General features: G+C 36.4%; 1 protein-coding gene across 5 annotated transcripts in view; it reads right to left on the bottom strand.

The window, feature by feature from the left end:
- Positions 1–16,499, bottom strand: part of TBC1D5 (TBC1 domain family member 5) — a 320,497-nt gene that overhangs the window by 280,185 nt on the left and 23,813 nt on the right. For 4 of the 5 annotated variants that reach the window (XM_083824309.1, XM_083824307.1, XM_083824305.1 and 1 more), the window contains exon 2: positions 12,626–12,687. The exons of the other annotated variant lie outside the window; for it this stretch is intronic. The gene's annotated coding sequence lies outside the window, so the exon portion shown is untranslated. The remainder of the gene's footprint in view (positions 1–12,625; positions 12,688–16,499) is intronic. 5 annotated transcript variants of the gene reach the window in all.

The raw sequence follows: 16,499 nt of genomic DNA, 5'->3' as shown, positions 1-16,499 counted from the left end.
CAGACATTTAGGTCTACCCTCCTATAAAGCCTTCTTTTTTTTTTGTACATTTAAGAATCATCCTCAAAGACTGAAAAGGATTAAATAAATTGAAGTAAGGCACAAAATGACATTACATAAGAGAGTAAAGGTGGTCTATTATTTAGTAGCAGAAGCAGGCCTCATTCATGTTGCCCACATCTCAGGGAAGTACAGTGTATACCTGAAATAAAACATCCATTCTGAGCTTATACCAACCCTAGTGGATGCCATGATCTCTTCAGTATTCTGCAGAAAATCGTGTTGTGCAAACAACATAATTTTGCTATTTTATACAACAAATAAAAGGCATAGGTGTTCAGTAAAACTCATGCTATATGTAAGGAAAGCCCAGACTTACGGAGTAACCTGCTTTTGCAATCAGCAAAACAAAAGGCGGCATGAGAGAAACCAACCCAACTTCTAATCATGTTTTAGCTAGCAGATTAGTAGACACAACCATAGGGAACATGCAACACCTCTTGTACTGTATGAATGGAATGCAATTCTGTTGTGCCTTTGCTCTTCTCAAATTATTAAGATTATGGTAACAATGTCTACTTGAGAGCAATGCATGAATGCATTTCGTCTTCCAAAGCTCCACGTTACTCCAAACAAGAGGCCTCTACCATACACTAAAAGACCTACTCTAAAGTTACAAGATACATAACTAAACTTCCGATGTAGTTCTAGTAACAGCAATATATTTAAAAAGTAAAATTAAAGATAAAAGACTGAAAAAGACTCAGTATCAGAAAATAATCAGTGACAAAAATAAAACCTTGCATCACAGGATTTTTGGCAATTCTTTCATGTTACCCCTTCCTCCTCCACTCTTCCTTCCACATATTTAATCATCTGTTAGTAGAAATTTTTGTGGAATGGCTTGTCAAAAAGATATACCGAGGATGATCATGTTTTTGCAGAAGCACTGTTAATAATGCATGAAGAAATGAAAAATATTTAGTTGCAATTTTCTAAACTTTTTAGCAAAATATCTGCTAATCTCCTGCTTCATATACAATACCTGGGTAAAAATAAGATCTCTACCCCAAATTGCTTCTACCTTATCAGGCCAACAACTAATTCCTAGTATCAGACAACTGTTTTTCTGACATATTCCACATATTTTACCTTTTCTTCCTTTTGAAAAGGAACAGTTTAGTTTTACCTTTAACAACTTCATTTATGACTGGAACAAACCCTGGGGTAAAATTTGTAAGACTCCCCTCATGTCTGCAGACCCCAGTACTCATGGTGGACTTTAACCACACCAGTATTTGCTGGAGGAACAACACAGCACAGAAGTAGTAACCCAGAGGTTTTCTGGAGTGCACTGATAACAACTTCCCTACATGAATTGTCAAGGAGCTGACGAGTGAGAGGCTTTCTACTAGATAGCGTACTTAAAATCAAGGAAATACTGATCAGGGATATCAAGGCTGGGGGCAACTTTAGCTGCAGTGACTGTACGATGATGGAGTTCAGCATCCTCAGAGGCAGGAAAAAAGCAAGAAGTAGGATCAGTAGACGTCAGCAGAGCAGACTTTGACCTGCTGAGATATATGCTTGGAAGAATCCTGTAAATGGTTCTGGACAGAAGAGTCTAGGAAAGCTGTTTAATTGTCAAAAATGTTCTCCTCCAAGCTCAAGAATGGTTCATCCCAAAAAGCAGGAAAACAAGCTAAGGTGGCAGAAGATGTGAATGTGTAAACAAGGAACAACTGCCAAAACTCAAACATAAAGTATACAGGAGGTGGAAGCAAGGACAAGAAACCTAAAAGGAATAAATAGAAAGACAGTGTCCAAGAATGCAGGGATAGGGTTAAGAAAGCTGAAGTCCAGTTGGAGGTGAACATGCAAAGGGATTTGAAGGGCATCTGGTGCATCAGCAGCAAAAGATACAATCTTTATATGTATAATCTTTGAAAGGACGTGCTGACCGGGACAGGGTTCTGAGGACTTGAGCAAATCAAATGCCACTCCTATCTTGAAGAACAGCTGGAAAGAAGATCCAGGGAACTAAAGGCTAGTGACCCTCATATTAATCACTACGAAGATGACAAAAATAAACCTGGAAACCATTACCAAACATAAAGAACAAAAAAGTGATCAGGGAGAATAAGCATGGACTCATGAAGGGGAAGTAATGTCTGACCTGAGAGTCCTCTGTGTACAGTAAGATGACCACGTTTGTGGACAAGGGGACAGCAGTATATGTTTTTACCTCAAGTAAAGCTTTTAACACCAATGAAGTACAGACTACAGTCTGTACAGTCTACTGTCTTTTGAGCATGTCCAGAGAAGGGCAACAAAACTGGTGAGGGGTCTGGAGAACAAGTCTTATGAGGAGCAGCTGAGGGAGCTGGGGTTGTTCAGTCTGGAATAGAGAAGGCTCAGGGGCGACCTTATCGCTCTCTACAGGTACCTTAAAGGAGGCTGTAGCGAGGTGGGGGTTGGTCTGTTCTCCTACGTGCCTGGTGACAGGACGAGGGGGAATGGGCGAAAGTTGCGCCAGGGGAGGTTTAGGTTGGATATTGGGAAGAACTTCTTTACCGAAAGGGTTGTTAGGCATTGGAATGGGCTGCCCAGGGAAGGGGTTGAGTCACCATCCCTGGAGGTCTTTAAAAGACGTTTAGATGTAGAGCTTAGGGATATGGTTTAGTGGAGGTCTTGTTAGTGTTAGGTCAGAGGTTGGACTCGGTGATCTTGGAGGTCTCTTCCAACCTAGATGATTCTGTGATTCTGTGACTAAACAACTGGCTAAACTGTTGGACTCAGAAGTTTTTAATCAGTGGCACGAAGTCCAGATGTCATCAGTGGTGTGCTCCAGGGGTCAGTACTGCAGCCAGTATTATATACAAGCTTTAATAATGACTTGGATGACACCGCAGACTTGGTAGGTTTGCAGATAATACAAAACCGGGAGGAATTGTTGGTACAGAAGATGGGTGTGCTGCCATTCAAATGGACCTTCATAGGCTGCAGAAATGAGCCAACAGCAATTGCACTTAACCTTTGATGAACTTCATGAAAAGTCCTACACCTGGTTAAGAATAACGCCCCATAGGCCAAGTGGCTGGAAAGAAGCTTTGCAGAAAAAGACCAGAGCATCCTGGTGGACACCTACTTGAACATCAGACAGCAGTGTGTCCTCACAGCAAAGGTGGTCAACAGCATCCTGGGCTGCATTAGGAAGAGCATTACCAGAAAGCTGAGGGAGGTGATTACTGCCGTTTATGCAGCACTGGTGATATGTTTCTGGGGTACCGTGTCCAATTCTGGGCTACCCCATACAAAAGAGGCAAATATGTACTACAGTAAGTGGAAATTTCTGATGGAAAGGAGTAAAGAAGATGGAATCTGATTCTTCCCAGTGTTATCGAGTGAACAGACACACAACAATAGGTATAAATACAAGAAATCTGATTTCAATGTAAGAAAAACTTCTTTTACAGTGAGAACAATCAAAGCACTGGAACAGGTTGCCCATAGTGGTTGCAGTCTCTACCTTTGCAGATATTCAAAACCCAACCCAGCAATGTCCCGAGCAACCTGCTCTAGCTGACCCTGCTTTGAGCTGCGGGGTTGGATTAGATCATCTCCAGAGGTGCCTTCTGACCTCAACTATTCTGTGATTCTGTCATTTATGGGAAACCATGAATGTTATTGCTCAAATTATTTGCATTCAACAGATATTTACACATCACTAGTGCAATACAGAAATCAGCAATAGATGCTTATGGAGGACCTTAAGTTGTTAACGTAGGTCTTCCCAAATCTCCATATTAAGCTTATTTCTTCAAATATTATCATATGCATTATTTTGTTGTTTTTTTCCCCCTTTTTGTGTGTATTGTTTTTTAGTTTGAAAGCATCATGTGAACAAAACACTGTATTTGATAGCATGATCTTAATGAAATACCCACAAAAAACTTTCTTTAAAATCACATTATTTGCACACACACAAAGTTGTATCTTGAATTTAACTAAAGCATGAAATTCTGAACACAGTACACTTGTTTATTCATTCGTATCAATAACTTAAGTGTACAAGTAGTGGAAAGAATCTCCTTCTATGAAAAAAGTTTTGGCAAATGTTAAGAACCAAAAGCTTACAGGACAAAAGAACTAATGGAGATATATATGAGGAAAAATTGTAAAATAAAATTTGTATTTCTATATCATCTAAGCCTTATAAATTATGCATCGGTTTTTACCTTGGACAACTGGTGGAACGTTGAAGAAACTGCATCACAGGGCAGTTACTTAAGAAAATCCCTATCATATTGAGCCAAATGGCTCATTCCTTTCAGAAAATACAGATTTATTTCTGCAGTGTTTTTTTCTGCTAAGATAACTGTTTTTAAAATTATGTTGCACTTTCTGAAGACCAACAAAAGTAGAAATGAGTATATCACAGTTTGAAGTGACCAAACATTATAATTTGCGGTCCTGCTGTTGCACAGGAAGATAAACTTCAGAGACAGTAAGCAATTATTTCCTGTGCATCTTACATACCTGTCAGCAGGATCTTTTACTACCTTAGCTAGGCACTGGCTCAGGACTGGTTCAGAGTATTGGTTTGTGACTGCCTCCTGTTCTCTTCAGCTGTCTTTTTCTCACTCCTTCCCTGAACCAGCACTAATGGTAATGTAGTCGGATTAGAAAATTAATAAAGATTAAAATTAATATAGCAAAAGACGACTGCATGGATGCGCAAGCAGCAGCCTGCATAAAAGTGGCAATAACACATGGCTAGGGAAAGGGCAAGTCTACCTTCTTCGGTTTCTGAAGTGATTCTCCAAATCAATCATCCTTACTTACTACGCTTCCGTTTATTCTGGGGAAATTGTTCATATTATACTCTTCACATTTTCAGCTGCTAAAGCAAATTCTAGCCACTCAGTAGTAGCCACAGCATTTTTTCCTAAATCATTTGCCCCCATAAATAATTTTGGAGTTGTCAAATGAATTCTTAAAACTGCAGAATGAAAGCAGGGTACATAGCCTTTCCTAAAATACAGTCACTATAAAAAAAAAGTGCAAAGACCCCAAAACCTCTGGCTCACTTTAATATTTGAATTTCTTATGAAAATAAAAAACAAACAAACAAACATAGTTTGTTTTTACTGAAAAGCATTTAGCATTCTAAAAGATTTTCCATAATTTCCATTGGCAACAATTGTGAAAGCTGAGCTGTATCTTTATGAAAGTAACGAACTTAACTTCACTATTTTGCATTTAACTGTTCAGCAATAATGCCTTCCAGAGGACAGCTTAATCTTATCAATTAAGGTTTATATCATTAATAGATTTTTATTCTCATTTAGGGTGTTTTGCATTTTTCACACAATGCACAGAGTAAAATATCTCCCTTTTAGTTTCTGCACACTTCTGAACTCTGGCATGTCCCAAGCCTCCACCAACAGCTTCACCTTGACTCTTACCAAGTTAAACGAATGTAATTAGCTCAGTTTAAGATCAAGAATCTTTGTAAGACCAAAAGGCAAGACGGAGCTTTTCTTTGGAAAGCAAATCTAATTTGCTCTTTTCCTATAGTGCTGACACATGCTTTAAAGCAAGAAAACCTAAACGATCCTATGCTCAGCACAACCCAGGAATTTTAAAAGTCACCTCTTTAAATTTATCTGAGTCTGAATGACTCAGGACAGAAAAAGGGAAGGGATCTTTCAAAAATCAGCTATAGCATGTAAAAGAAATTAACATGAGTGACTGCAAAGAAAATATCAGCAATAGGCTTTGAAGAAATCTGGCTTGGGTCACTGAATAGAAAACAGAGGCAGATGCTAGGCTGCCTAGCCCAGGTCACTGCAGGGAGAACAACAGCTGCCTATGCAAGTCTTGCCTGGGACACAGAGATGGTGCAGGACTCTACCATGACAATTTCTGTAGTACATGCTTGATGAGTTTAGTACGGGAGAAAAGATTATTTTTTTTTGTGAGTGGAGCTATGACAAATTGAGTCATTTATTTAGTTTCACTACATGTTTTTTTCTCTTGTATGTGTAGTTGTACAACCAAGAAAAAGAGTATGGATGTTGACTAACTACACAGATTTAAATATGAAGTAGAGGTAAGAAATTCTGAAGTGCTCTACGAAGTTATTAATATTTTAACAGGCCTTAAAAGCTATTTTATAATAGTGCAGATACTGTTGGGACCGGAGGGTCTACACTCACTCAATATTAACTGCAGAATATTTTAAGATATTTTATTTTTACATTCACATGGGGGTCAGAGGAGAAAGTATTCTCTGATCATCCCTTTATCCACAATGACTTTTTGCTAAGAGTTAAAAGACTCCTTTTTATAACCCACCAAGCAATATTAGAAGTAACTTACAGAGTTGTTCATCCATCCAAGGCTATTACTACAACCTCTACCATAATAATCTCTGGATTATGTTACAGAAAACTCAACTCATCACAAATCCTGGTAAGCAGAAGGGAGTTTTTAAAGTGAATTTTTCCGTGATTGCCCAGCTCCCCATTTCATGACTCATGCATTCCTTCCAATCATATTATTCATCACTTCTTTTCATGGAGGCGAGAAATTATAAATGATTACTATCTTGATTTGTCTGAGCACAGAAAAAAGTATCTTTAGAATGCATGGACAACTCTACTCAACAGATTAGCTACTTATTCAAAATATGTTTCACTGAAAACGCACAATATGCTTTCAGATGTGCCTTTAGTTTTACTAATTGTTTTAAGAATGTATTGCATGCACACGCACGCACTATAAGTGTCTCTAAGAGTCTTAAGAGTAGTACTGTAGATTTTAGGTGATTTTAGACAAATAAAATATGTTCTTTCAGGTTGTTACCAAAATAGACTTCTCAGTCCCAAACTGCTTTCACTTTCACTCCCAGATAGTGCAGGTATTTATTAAGAACAAGCAGGCATAGCAAAGCAAATAGAAAACTGTTTAAAGATAACTACTTTATACATTTGGAAGTAAGATGTTTCAACCCATAATGTGCTTTATGTTTTCAATCCATTAAAAAGAGATAGCTTAGACATACCATGGTGAGGAGTTGCATAGTACGAAAACAAAACCAGTTCTGCACAGAAACAGAAGTAAATTTATCTAGTTAAATAATAGCAAAAATTTCACTTGTTGGCTGCATATTACGAGAAACGAAAAGCTTATACATCAACTTCACATCAATACACATCGACTTCAGGGCCACTATCAGCTTGTCGTAAGTTATGCTCAAATGTTTACAAAATCAGAATTTCAGCTGAAAGTGAAAACATGTTTTGGTAGAGACAAGTCACCGCGCAAGCACAGCCTCCTTCACTGACCTTCTTGCATCTTCACTGTATTGCTGACAAGATGTTAGAGGCTCTTTCTGGTACACATCTTTACCTACACGTGTCAGGACAGAGTATGCTAGTGGTGTTCTGTGTGTGTGCTAACTTTACGCAAATAAGGAGAAGTTACACCAGCAAAACTTATTTTTTGGTTCTTTCAGTGCTGGGGACAGAATGAAGACAGAGATGCTTAAACAGGGCTAAGCTATTCTGACTACCGCTTTGCAAGGAAGTCGCATCTGAGGTAGAAGTGTGTTGCTAGTGTAAATAAGCCAGCAAAGTGCTCCTGATACAGACTTTACTTAATTCATTAAGGCATATTTCAGTGAGAAAGACTCATCAAAACCTTCTGGCTTTGATGTGGATAAACTCAGCCATCTCTAATTCTGAACTTGCTGGTCGTCGTCTTTTGGATACTACTCATTTCCTGCAGTTAACGTGCATTCAAAAAACCCCCAGAAGGTTGTCTAAAGTTTATTCAATTTTTACTAGCATTACTGAAATATGAACAGTTACTGTAAGTCTTATGAGGATTTTTTTCACTGCCTGCAGAATAAGAGGCATTTCCTCTCCAGAAAAGCCATCAGATATGACCTAATGCCAGGTGGCCTTATGAAAATCATAGAGAAAAAATGAGATAAGCATAAGGGGAGATAACAAAATCCCAAAATATGATAATACAACTTATATTATGAAAACTAGAGAACGCATGTTTTGCATAAAAAGATAAAAGAATGAAAAAGTGTAAATAGAAAAGACTCACGTACGTAACTAGTAATAAAGCTACTTTCTATTGAAAAGCTTTCACAGAACAGGCTGCTGGGGTTCAACAGTCAAACTAAACTTCACAATTTACTATGTAAGTGTTTAACCACACAGCCATACTATCTCTCATGTTCTTTCAGATTAAAAAAGAAACAAAAAACAAAAACAAAAAAACATCTACCGTACATTGAAAGACACTTATATGAATGTAGAAATATGTAAAGAGCAGGGTATTTTAATAATATAATCGGCTGATTCATCTCTGCTATTGCTCACAGATGTCCAACACAAAAGAGCCTATGCTTCTCAAAAAACCACTACTGCTACCAATATTACGTCCTTAAGTTCTTATCACCATGCTATTGCTTCAAATGGCTACATTATTTCCTCTCAAATCCACATCCTTCTAGAGCTCTCATCTCCCTACAAGCTCCTTAGTTCAAGTTGAGAACAACTGCTCGCTCCTTTGTGACCATGCCATAGAGTGCAGTACTGCACCTCTCACGCAACTTCTTCCTGGCTATACCTTCATCCTCCCACAGACATTCTCCTTCTGAACAGTACAGAAAAGACTTTTCTAAGGAACATACAGAATTTCTTTTTTTTTTTTTTTTAAGCCGAGGTCTTACTATGATCCACATTTTACCTGAAATTTTATTTTACATAATGTGTGTTCTCTCTTTTTAAAACAACATACCTTAATTCTGTCAAATCTGATCAGTCCTACATCCTTAACTGCAGATTTCCACAATGCATTGCAAAACAGTTCTCCCACAAAGTGAAACAGAATGTGAATATTCGTTTTACAAAGCTACTGTATGTTTGGTTACAAATACTAGAGTATTTCTCCAGTATTTCCTTCAAAGGGAAGGACTATTTTTTACTACTTGTGAGAGCTGGAGAGTGCTGATCCCTATTCTGTGAAGCATGCTATCGTCATTAGGATGACAAAATCAAGTCTTATTGTGGCAAGAAGAAACATCATTTAGTGTCAACAACACACTGCTATTGATTTGAACTCCTCCTTGCCTCACGGGTGAAATAACAAGCTCCTACACACAGACTCTCTAAGCATACCAATAGAGGAGAGAAGCAAGAAAAATACTAAAAATGGATATATTAAAGATACAACAGGAAATATATGACTCATGAGATGTAAATTCTTTTATCTGTATGGAACAAATTGAAGAAGAGCTTAATATGGCTTCTGCGATTTCTATGGAGTTAGATTAGAACAGAAATACACCTATCAATAACACACCAGATTTAGGCTTCCCAACCAGCATCTCCTAGATGTTCAGCAACCTCAGTGAAACAGGCCAGCTTCATTTTCATGATCTGTGACATGACTATTCACATTTTTTAAATTATGCTTTTTTTTTTAGCACCCCAGTTGGCCGTTTCAGTGTAAGACAAGGAACTAATTGAGCATAGAGCTGAAATTATCCTTTTGCATTACTTGCAGGATCTCTTTAAAACAGAGCTAAGAAACTGTCTGTCAACATTGATAGGTTCACTCTTTTTTCTATTTCTGAACAGATTTTTTTTCCCTGAAAATTGCAAAAACATTTTTCTTCTTAAAAAGATTTAAAAAAAATAAAATAGTTAGACCTGCAACATCAAAATAAATATCACTTTGCACATTAATAGTTATTTTTCGAAAACTCACTGATGCCTTTAAGCAAATTTGCAAAACAGAAAATGTAGTAGGCTGAAATTCTACTTATAGCTCCTAACTGCACCCAAAATTTAAGCTAATTTCAAACACATACATAGCACCATAGTCAGCATGCTAGAATCCCACAGTCCATCTCTTAAAACATAAAGTAATATAAAAGTCATAAAAAATAATTTTAGGATAACTTCTTTTTAAAAATACTGTGGAGTAGAGGAATAAAAAACTATTTTCATACCATATCCAGAAAATGGGTGAGGTGTTAAAGAAACCTCTTGTTTAATGTGACCTTTGGCTGTACTTTCACTTGTCATCATTATAAAGTAGCTACTTTCAGTGCCAAAACAGAAGCTGCGTTATATTACCCTCTAACAGTAGTAACACATATTTCAGGAAGTGTTTCATACTCTGAGAAACCGGTGGCAGAACACATTGACAGCACTTACCTTTGTAATTACTTATAATGGGGCTTATTGAACAATAAGACCTCATTTACACAACGAAATAAGAGTGACTGCACAAAATTTCATACAGCATGTCACAAACTAGTAGTATACGTTCAGGAACTCCCTTGGAGTTCTCGGCTTCAGTCAAAACATTCAAATAAAGAGAAATGCAAATTTCACATTGGAACTCTGCCCCAAATAATGACAATATTCAGGGCTTTGTTACTGTGTACAGACAAAAACTACTGCATCATTAAGATCTCTAATACACTTGACTTTTCTTAACATATGTAATTACAAAAATATTTCTGGAAAGCAAATGAATTTGAAATTCAAGTAAGATTAATAGAACAAATATGACAAATTTACGTTTTATACAACCGTAGCAAGCTGCAGAGTAAAAATCACTAGCTTTCATTATCTAAAGCTGTTCATCTAACACTGTAGAGAGAAAAACCATTGATACATACTGTACACACATTTTTATCCATGTACATAAATCAAAGGAAACAGCTTCCTTTAAGGCAAGCATATGAAGATACTAGAGCAAGATACAAATTAAATATTCATACATTCAATATTTCAAAATAAGGAATTTGGATATACACATGCATAATTTAAGTTCTATAGTGAAACCTGTCTACAGAGGCCATTTCTACTGTATTTCAACAGCATTGAAACTTGAAATGTACAATGCAGCCTTTCCAAGCTGTGTTAAAACTTTAAAGTATATAGTAATTCATTTCAAGTACCAAACACAGAATAAAGGCCATGTTGTGCACACAGCTCCTTTCCACAGGAACTACTGCTTTGCCCGCTTCATTACAGCTCTTCCAGCACTACGAAACAGGGCTGCCAGTCACTGTGCTTTCCTACAAGGTGGCTTCAGGCTGCCCAAAGAGGTAGTCAGTGGGAACTGAAGTTGAACAGGTAACTTCAGGTGTAAGAGGCTCACAGTTCCTGAAAAAATGCATCATTACCATTTACTCCGAGTCCACTTCTGATCCAAGGTACCTGTTTTAAACTCCATAGAGCCAGGGCTCATATATGCAGGCTGAAATTGCCCCTTATTCTGTTTTTATACATTTACTCAAGCCTCTTCAGAGAAAATGATGACATCTCAGGCCTTTTTAGCTGCCAAAAGAAAGCAAGGCAAAAACAGGCTTCACAACAAAACGTGTGCACAAGGAATGATTCTTTGTGAACACAGAATCTGACAGTAGTTTACACACAACAGCACAGAGATCCTAAATTTTAGGAGCTTATAAATTCCTATGCATGCAAAAAGCACCATGGGCCAAAAAAAAAAAAGCCTACTCCTCCTCACTTGCCCCCTCGACACGTATCTTCTTCTGTGTGTCTAAAGATATTGTCATCGCTCCCCAGATATTTAAACCTTGCCATGAGAAGAAAGTCTCCATATAAGATATTAATGTGATTTTATTATTTTCTTATTAGAAGTTAAATGTTTTAGTTCAAATATCAAGAGGCTCATTTAAAAAGCATCCATTCTATCTGGGCAAAAATATCTCAAGTTAACTTTGAGAATAATTAAAGAGTACTTAATAATGGGAAAACAGAACAACTCTGTTTCTACACATTTTATGTTAAACATTTATCTTTGCTCCTTAAAGGTCACTCATTTGATCTTGACACATTTATGAAATAATACAAGCAAAAGCTAAGTAAGTAGAAAAGTGATATTAAGCAATACAAAGCTAAACAAAATTAGTATCTACATGGTAAATTGCTTCATTGAAAACCATCTATGGATTCTGCAAAGAATATACTTTTGCCTTAGAGCTAGTACTTTAATTTTCAAGAACCAAGAAAAAAAAATCAAAACTAGTCAGTAACAATGCAGCGTCGAAAAGCAATAAACTCAAAATTAAGTTATAAATAATTTAAAGCATGTCATGAAGATGTATTAATAATTCATCAGATAAATAATTTACTAAATAATCAAATAAATAAATAATGAAATACATAAATAAATCAGCAAATAAATAATTCTGCAAAATAACCTAAACAATAAGTCACTAAAACAAATGACAAACCTACAAAACTACAATGATTTTCTAAATTCTGATAGTTTTAAATAAACAAATGTATATAAACTAGATCAATCTTTGGTGGATAGAGAAATAGTTTTCACTGCTATTGGTAAATTCCTGATTATACTGCACAAGGATACAATTTTAGATTTTACAAGAGTGCAGTTTTTTCCTTGTAAATTATTAACATGATTGCTACAATACATCCTGCTCTGTATTTTACGTGTTGTCCCTTTATGTAGCTCATTTCCCCCCCCCAAAATGAAATTCTCTTTACAACATTCTTAATTCAAGTTGCTTTTTTTTCCTGGGCGCAGTACTTACAATACTGCAATAGCCTTCTTGGTGGTTCTCTTACTATCTTCTGCAAACCTTCAGAAGTTTTGCTGCAGGGGGAAAACAAGTAGAATAACCTTAATTATTACAGATGGTATCTCATTCATTAGTGGATGACAACATTTTATTTGAAAGCACAAGAAAAGCTGTTTTATAATTCTACAAAGCAACTTAATGTGAAACAACCATTACAGTTTGCAGACTACCAAAAGTTTTTAGAAGTCTTTGGTGGAACGAGTTCAAGCAGACTGAGGCCTGTTTCTTGTATTTAAGCTGACACACAATCTGTGCAAACTGGCACTAATTCAGATGTAAAGACAAACCATGAGAAGGACAAAATACTTGGCTGACATCTAATGTTATCCTTGATTTTGGAAGTTCATAGTCCTTGAAAGAATACAGCGAGCCCGTTTACTCTCCACTATCTCGGTACCTTCACAATTTAATTAGAGCCCTGCACTCCAAAGCCAATGCCGACACCACGAAGGTCAAAATCCACCCATCTCCTGAACCAGGTTTCATTCTCTACTGATGGTCACTACGGTTAAATACATATATATACTGTATATATATATATATACACACATATATACGCTGTACATATATACACATATGTATATATGTACAGTTATATACATATATACAGTCAAAGTGGTATTCTGTAAGTACAACATTTAAAGAAGTGTGCCAGAAATGTAATCACATTATCAGTTTTTATCCTTTCTCTTGAAAAGGTTTATTTGCTTCCTCCCATACCACACATTACAGGGAAGCAACACAGTTTTGTAAGCCATGCCACCGACCTGGATTCTTAATCTCTGTACAGGCCAGTAAAACTGAAGGAGTATGTCAAATCTGAGGTTAACGAACAACTATATATTGTATACACACATCATTTCTTGCTAGTTGGTTCAAAGGAAATCAGTCAGCAGTGCTGTTTCTGCTGGTAAAATCTCTAATGGTTGATGCTGTTGCTGCGTTTCAGCATTTAAAAGCATAAAGGATAATTTACTCTTAAAACTACCTGGGCACATTATATTTAACAAGTCTCAAATTCTCTTTAGGGATTATAATAAGGAAACACTTTGCTTAATCATAAATTTTATATTTATCTTGGCTAAACACCCTCCTTTGGATAGACTGCCATGTTTTGTCAAGAAAAATCAACACAGTGGAAGTGAAGTACTTGTTCTGTTGTGTGGTCATTCAAAAGAGTATGTAGAAGCAATGTAAATGTGCACCAGTGCTGCTGATAATTTCACGCTCTCATACACTCATTTCAATTTGCTTTAAAAAAGACTATTCCTCCTGGCTAAATATAGTCATCATGAAAAAGCATACCTCCCCTTTGAGCTAATAACATTGCAAACCCCAAAACACAAGAGTACAAAAAAACTTCTGTATTTTAAGCAATCTCAGACACATTTTTCTCACTATATATATATATATTTTTTTTTTTTTTTCCTGAAGTGGGACAAACGAGAGTTTTTTACTCCCCAGATTTCCAGATTCCTTTTCAAGTATGACAATTCATTCTCACCCCATGCCTGCAAATCCCATCCAGTCCCGGCACACATCCAACATGTCCTAAATGCCCGTCTTTTTAAGTAATAGATTGTTGAAAAACTAGTATATTCCTCCACACATTAAAAGATTTTCAGGATTACTGGGGCACACAATGGCTCAGCAGCGATCCTGAGATTACTCCAGGCTTAAATTTCCTGCAGGAAGTATCACTAAGGCACAGATCAGCTTCAATTCAGAAGGCAAATTGGCAGCCTTTGGTAGCAAACTGATTTCTCACTAATGAGTTACAGTAAAGCTAAAACTGTAATTACAGTCACTGATGTCTTAAAACACTTTTTTTTTTCCTTTAAAGATTTGCTTAGTTTTCAATTAGTTTCATGTTTAATTTGGGTTTTTAATCTGTGGTTCTTGACCTGACCTCCTCACGTAACAAGTTTTTGTCTGAGTTAAAGGGTCATCATGTTCTGCTCAAATAGACATGTAAATCACTTAAAGACAGGACACCTCAGAGAGTAGGTAAAACAACCCATGACCTGAGATAGAGCCACCTCCCTCTCTATTGCAATCTAATGCAAATTCCATTTCCCACAAGAGGTAAGGATAGAAACTCGATTTGATTCCTTGCCCCTGTTCTGCCTGCTGGCCCTTTTCTCCCCAACCTCCAAACATAAGAGAAGTGCCTTTACTCAACAGGGCATGTAAAACACTGGTCAATGGAAGACTAAAGAAAATTCAGGTGTATTTTACAGAACAAGGATGCAAACCAGAAATAAAATAGTTGTGTGAGTTCTGTACTCTGCCCAGGCTGAGAAGCCAACTGCTGCAAGAGGGAGACCACGTTGCTGGCACCGAAGCTGATTTGGGTGCAAGGAAATGGTTTGTACCATACACCCAAGAAAAAAAAAAATCAAATATTTACAACGGCGAAGTTATAAAAAAGCTCACTTTATTTATAATAATATAATAAGGTAAAAAGCACTGAGCAATAAAATCTTCTGCTATCCTCCACCTTTCAACACTGCCATTAACAGTAAGTTTCCTAGTTTGCATGTATAAATCACATGATCTGAGCTCAGATATTGCTAGTTCTTCCCTTTGGAACTCACGAAATACATACTAATGAAACAAAATTTTAGGAAGCAATTACTGAGAAATTTTAAGATTTAGGACATGAGATTTATTTATTTATTTTTCTTTCATGTTCAGGAGTAGACACATGAGAACAGAGAAAGACTAGACAGATGCACTTGACAAAATTACGGGTATGGAGAGGTACTGACCATTATATTCTGACTCATACTTGAAGGATTCTTTGAATAGTTACAAGTTATATAAAATATTTTGCATTATTCATGAAAAAAAATTACTCTAATGGATTATTAAATTCAGGAAATAAATAACACGTAAATCTTTTCCATGCCAGAAGCCTCATTCCTCTGCCACACTCCCTTCCCTCTAGTTATTACAATTGATCAATTAAATACAAAATTACCTGTTTGGACAACTTTACACAAGAAAATACTTTTCTGACTCAGTACAGTACCTCATGAAAAGATTTTACTTTATCTCTATTATCTTACTGATTTTTCTCTTAACATAAAAAGTAAAGAAGTGCTCATAATACACATTAAGTCTAAAAACTGTAAAGGTAACGCAGTCCTACAATCAGTTACGGGATAGCTTTGAGTATGTTCCTAGTAAGAACTTTGAATATTTTTTGAAAAACTTTTTAAACCAGCTTCTTCTAACTGTCTCTTAGTAAAATAACAATTTTAACATATTAAAACATATAGTACAATGTTAAAGCCCAAACTAGTGGACCAACTGCTACAAACACAATACATAGCTCATTTGGCTGTCACGATCCACATTTCCTAGCTGATTTTTAGATAAAAACAAGCAGATTACTAGGAAAGGTTTATCTCAAATTCCCACATGTACAGCATGCCACATTAAATATATGCAAATCAACCATTTTCTCCTCTAGTTTTTTTGAGCTGACAACTCATATGACCTGAAGCCATGGTTAACGATTACAATTATTTGACTTTCATATTTATACAATCAGTCATCAGATATGCATGTTAATTGATTTTAACAGATAGTTTTGTATTCTAATGATCAACAGTAAGCATACACTTTACCAACCTCTTGATTTATAAGAAAATAAAACTTGTATCAGTTTTCACAATTAACCCTTCCCTGGACTGATCTGCAGTACTTATCACAGACTTCATAATACATTTACATGGAGCTATTCCCAACTATGGGATCTTTCCTTTGATAGCAAATTTTGATTTTTCACCTAAAGACACCATTCTGTTGTGTTGAAAAA

This window comes from Anser anser (assembly GCF_964211835.1).
Source record: "Anser anser genome assembly, chromosome: 2".
In the NCBI taxonomy this organism is placed as follows: Eukaryota; Metazoa; Chordata; class Aves; order Anseriformes; family Anatidae; genus Anser; species Anser anser.
Note: the sequence above shows the minus strand (reverse complement) of the source record. Positions and strands in the feature narration are given on the sequence as shown.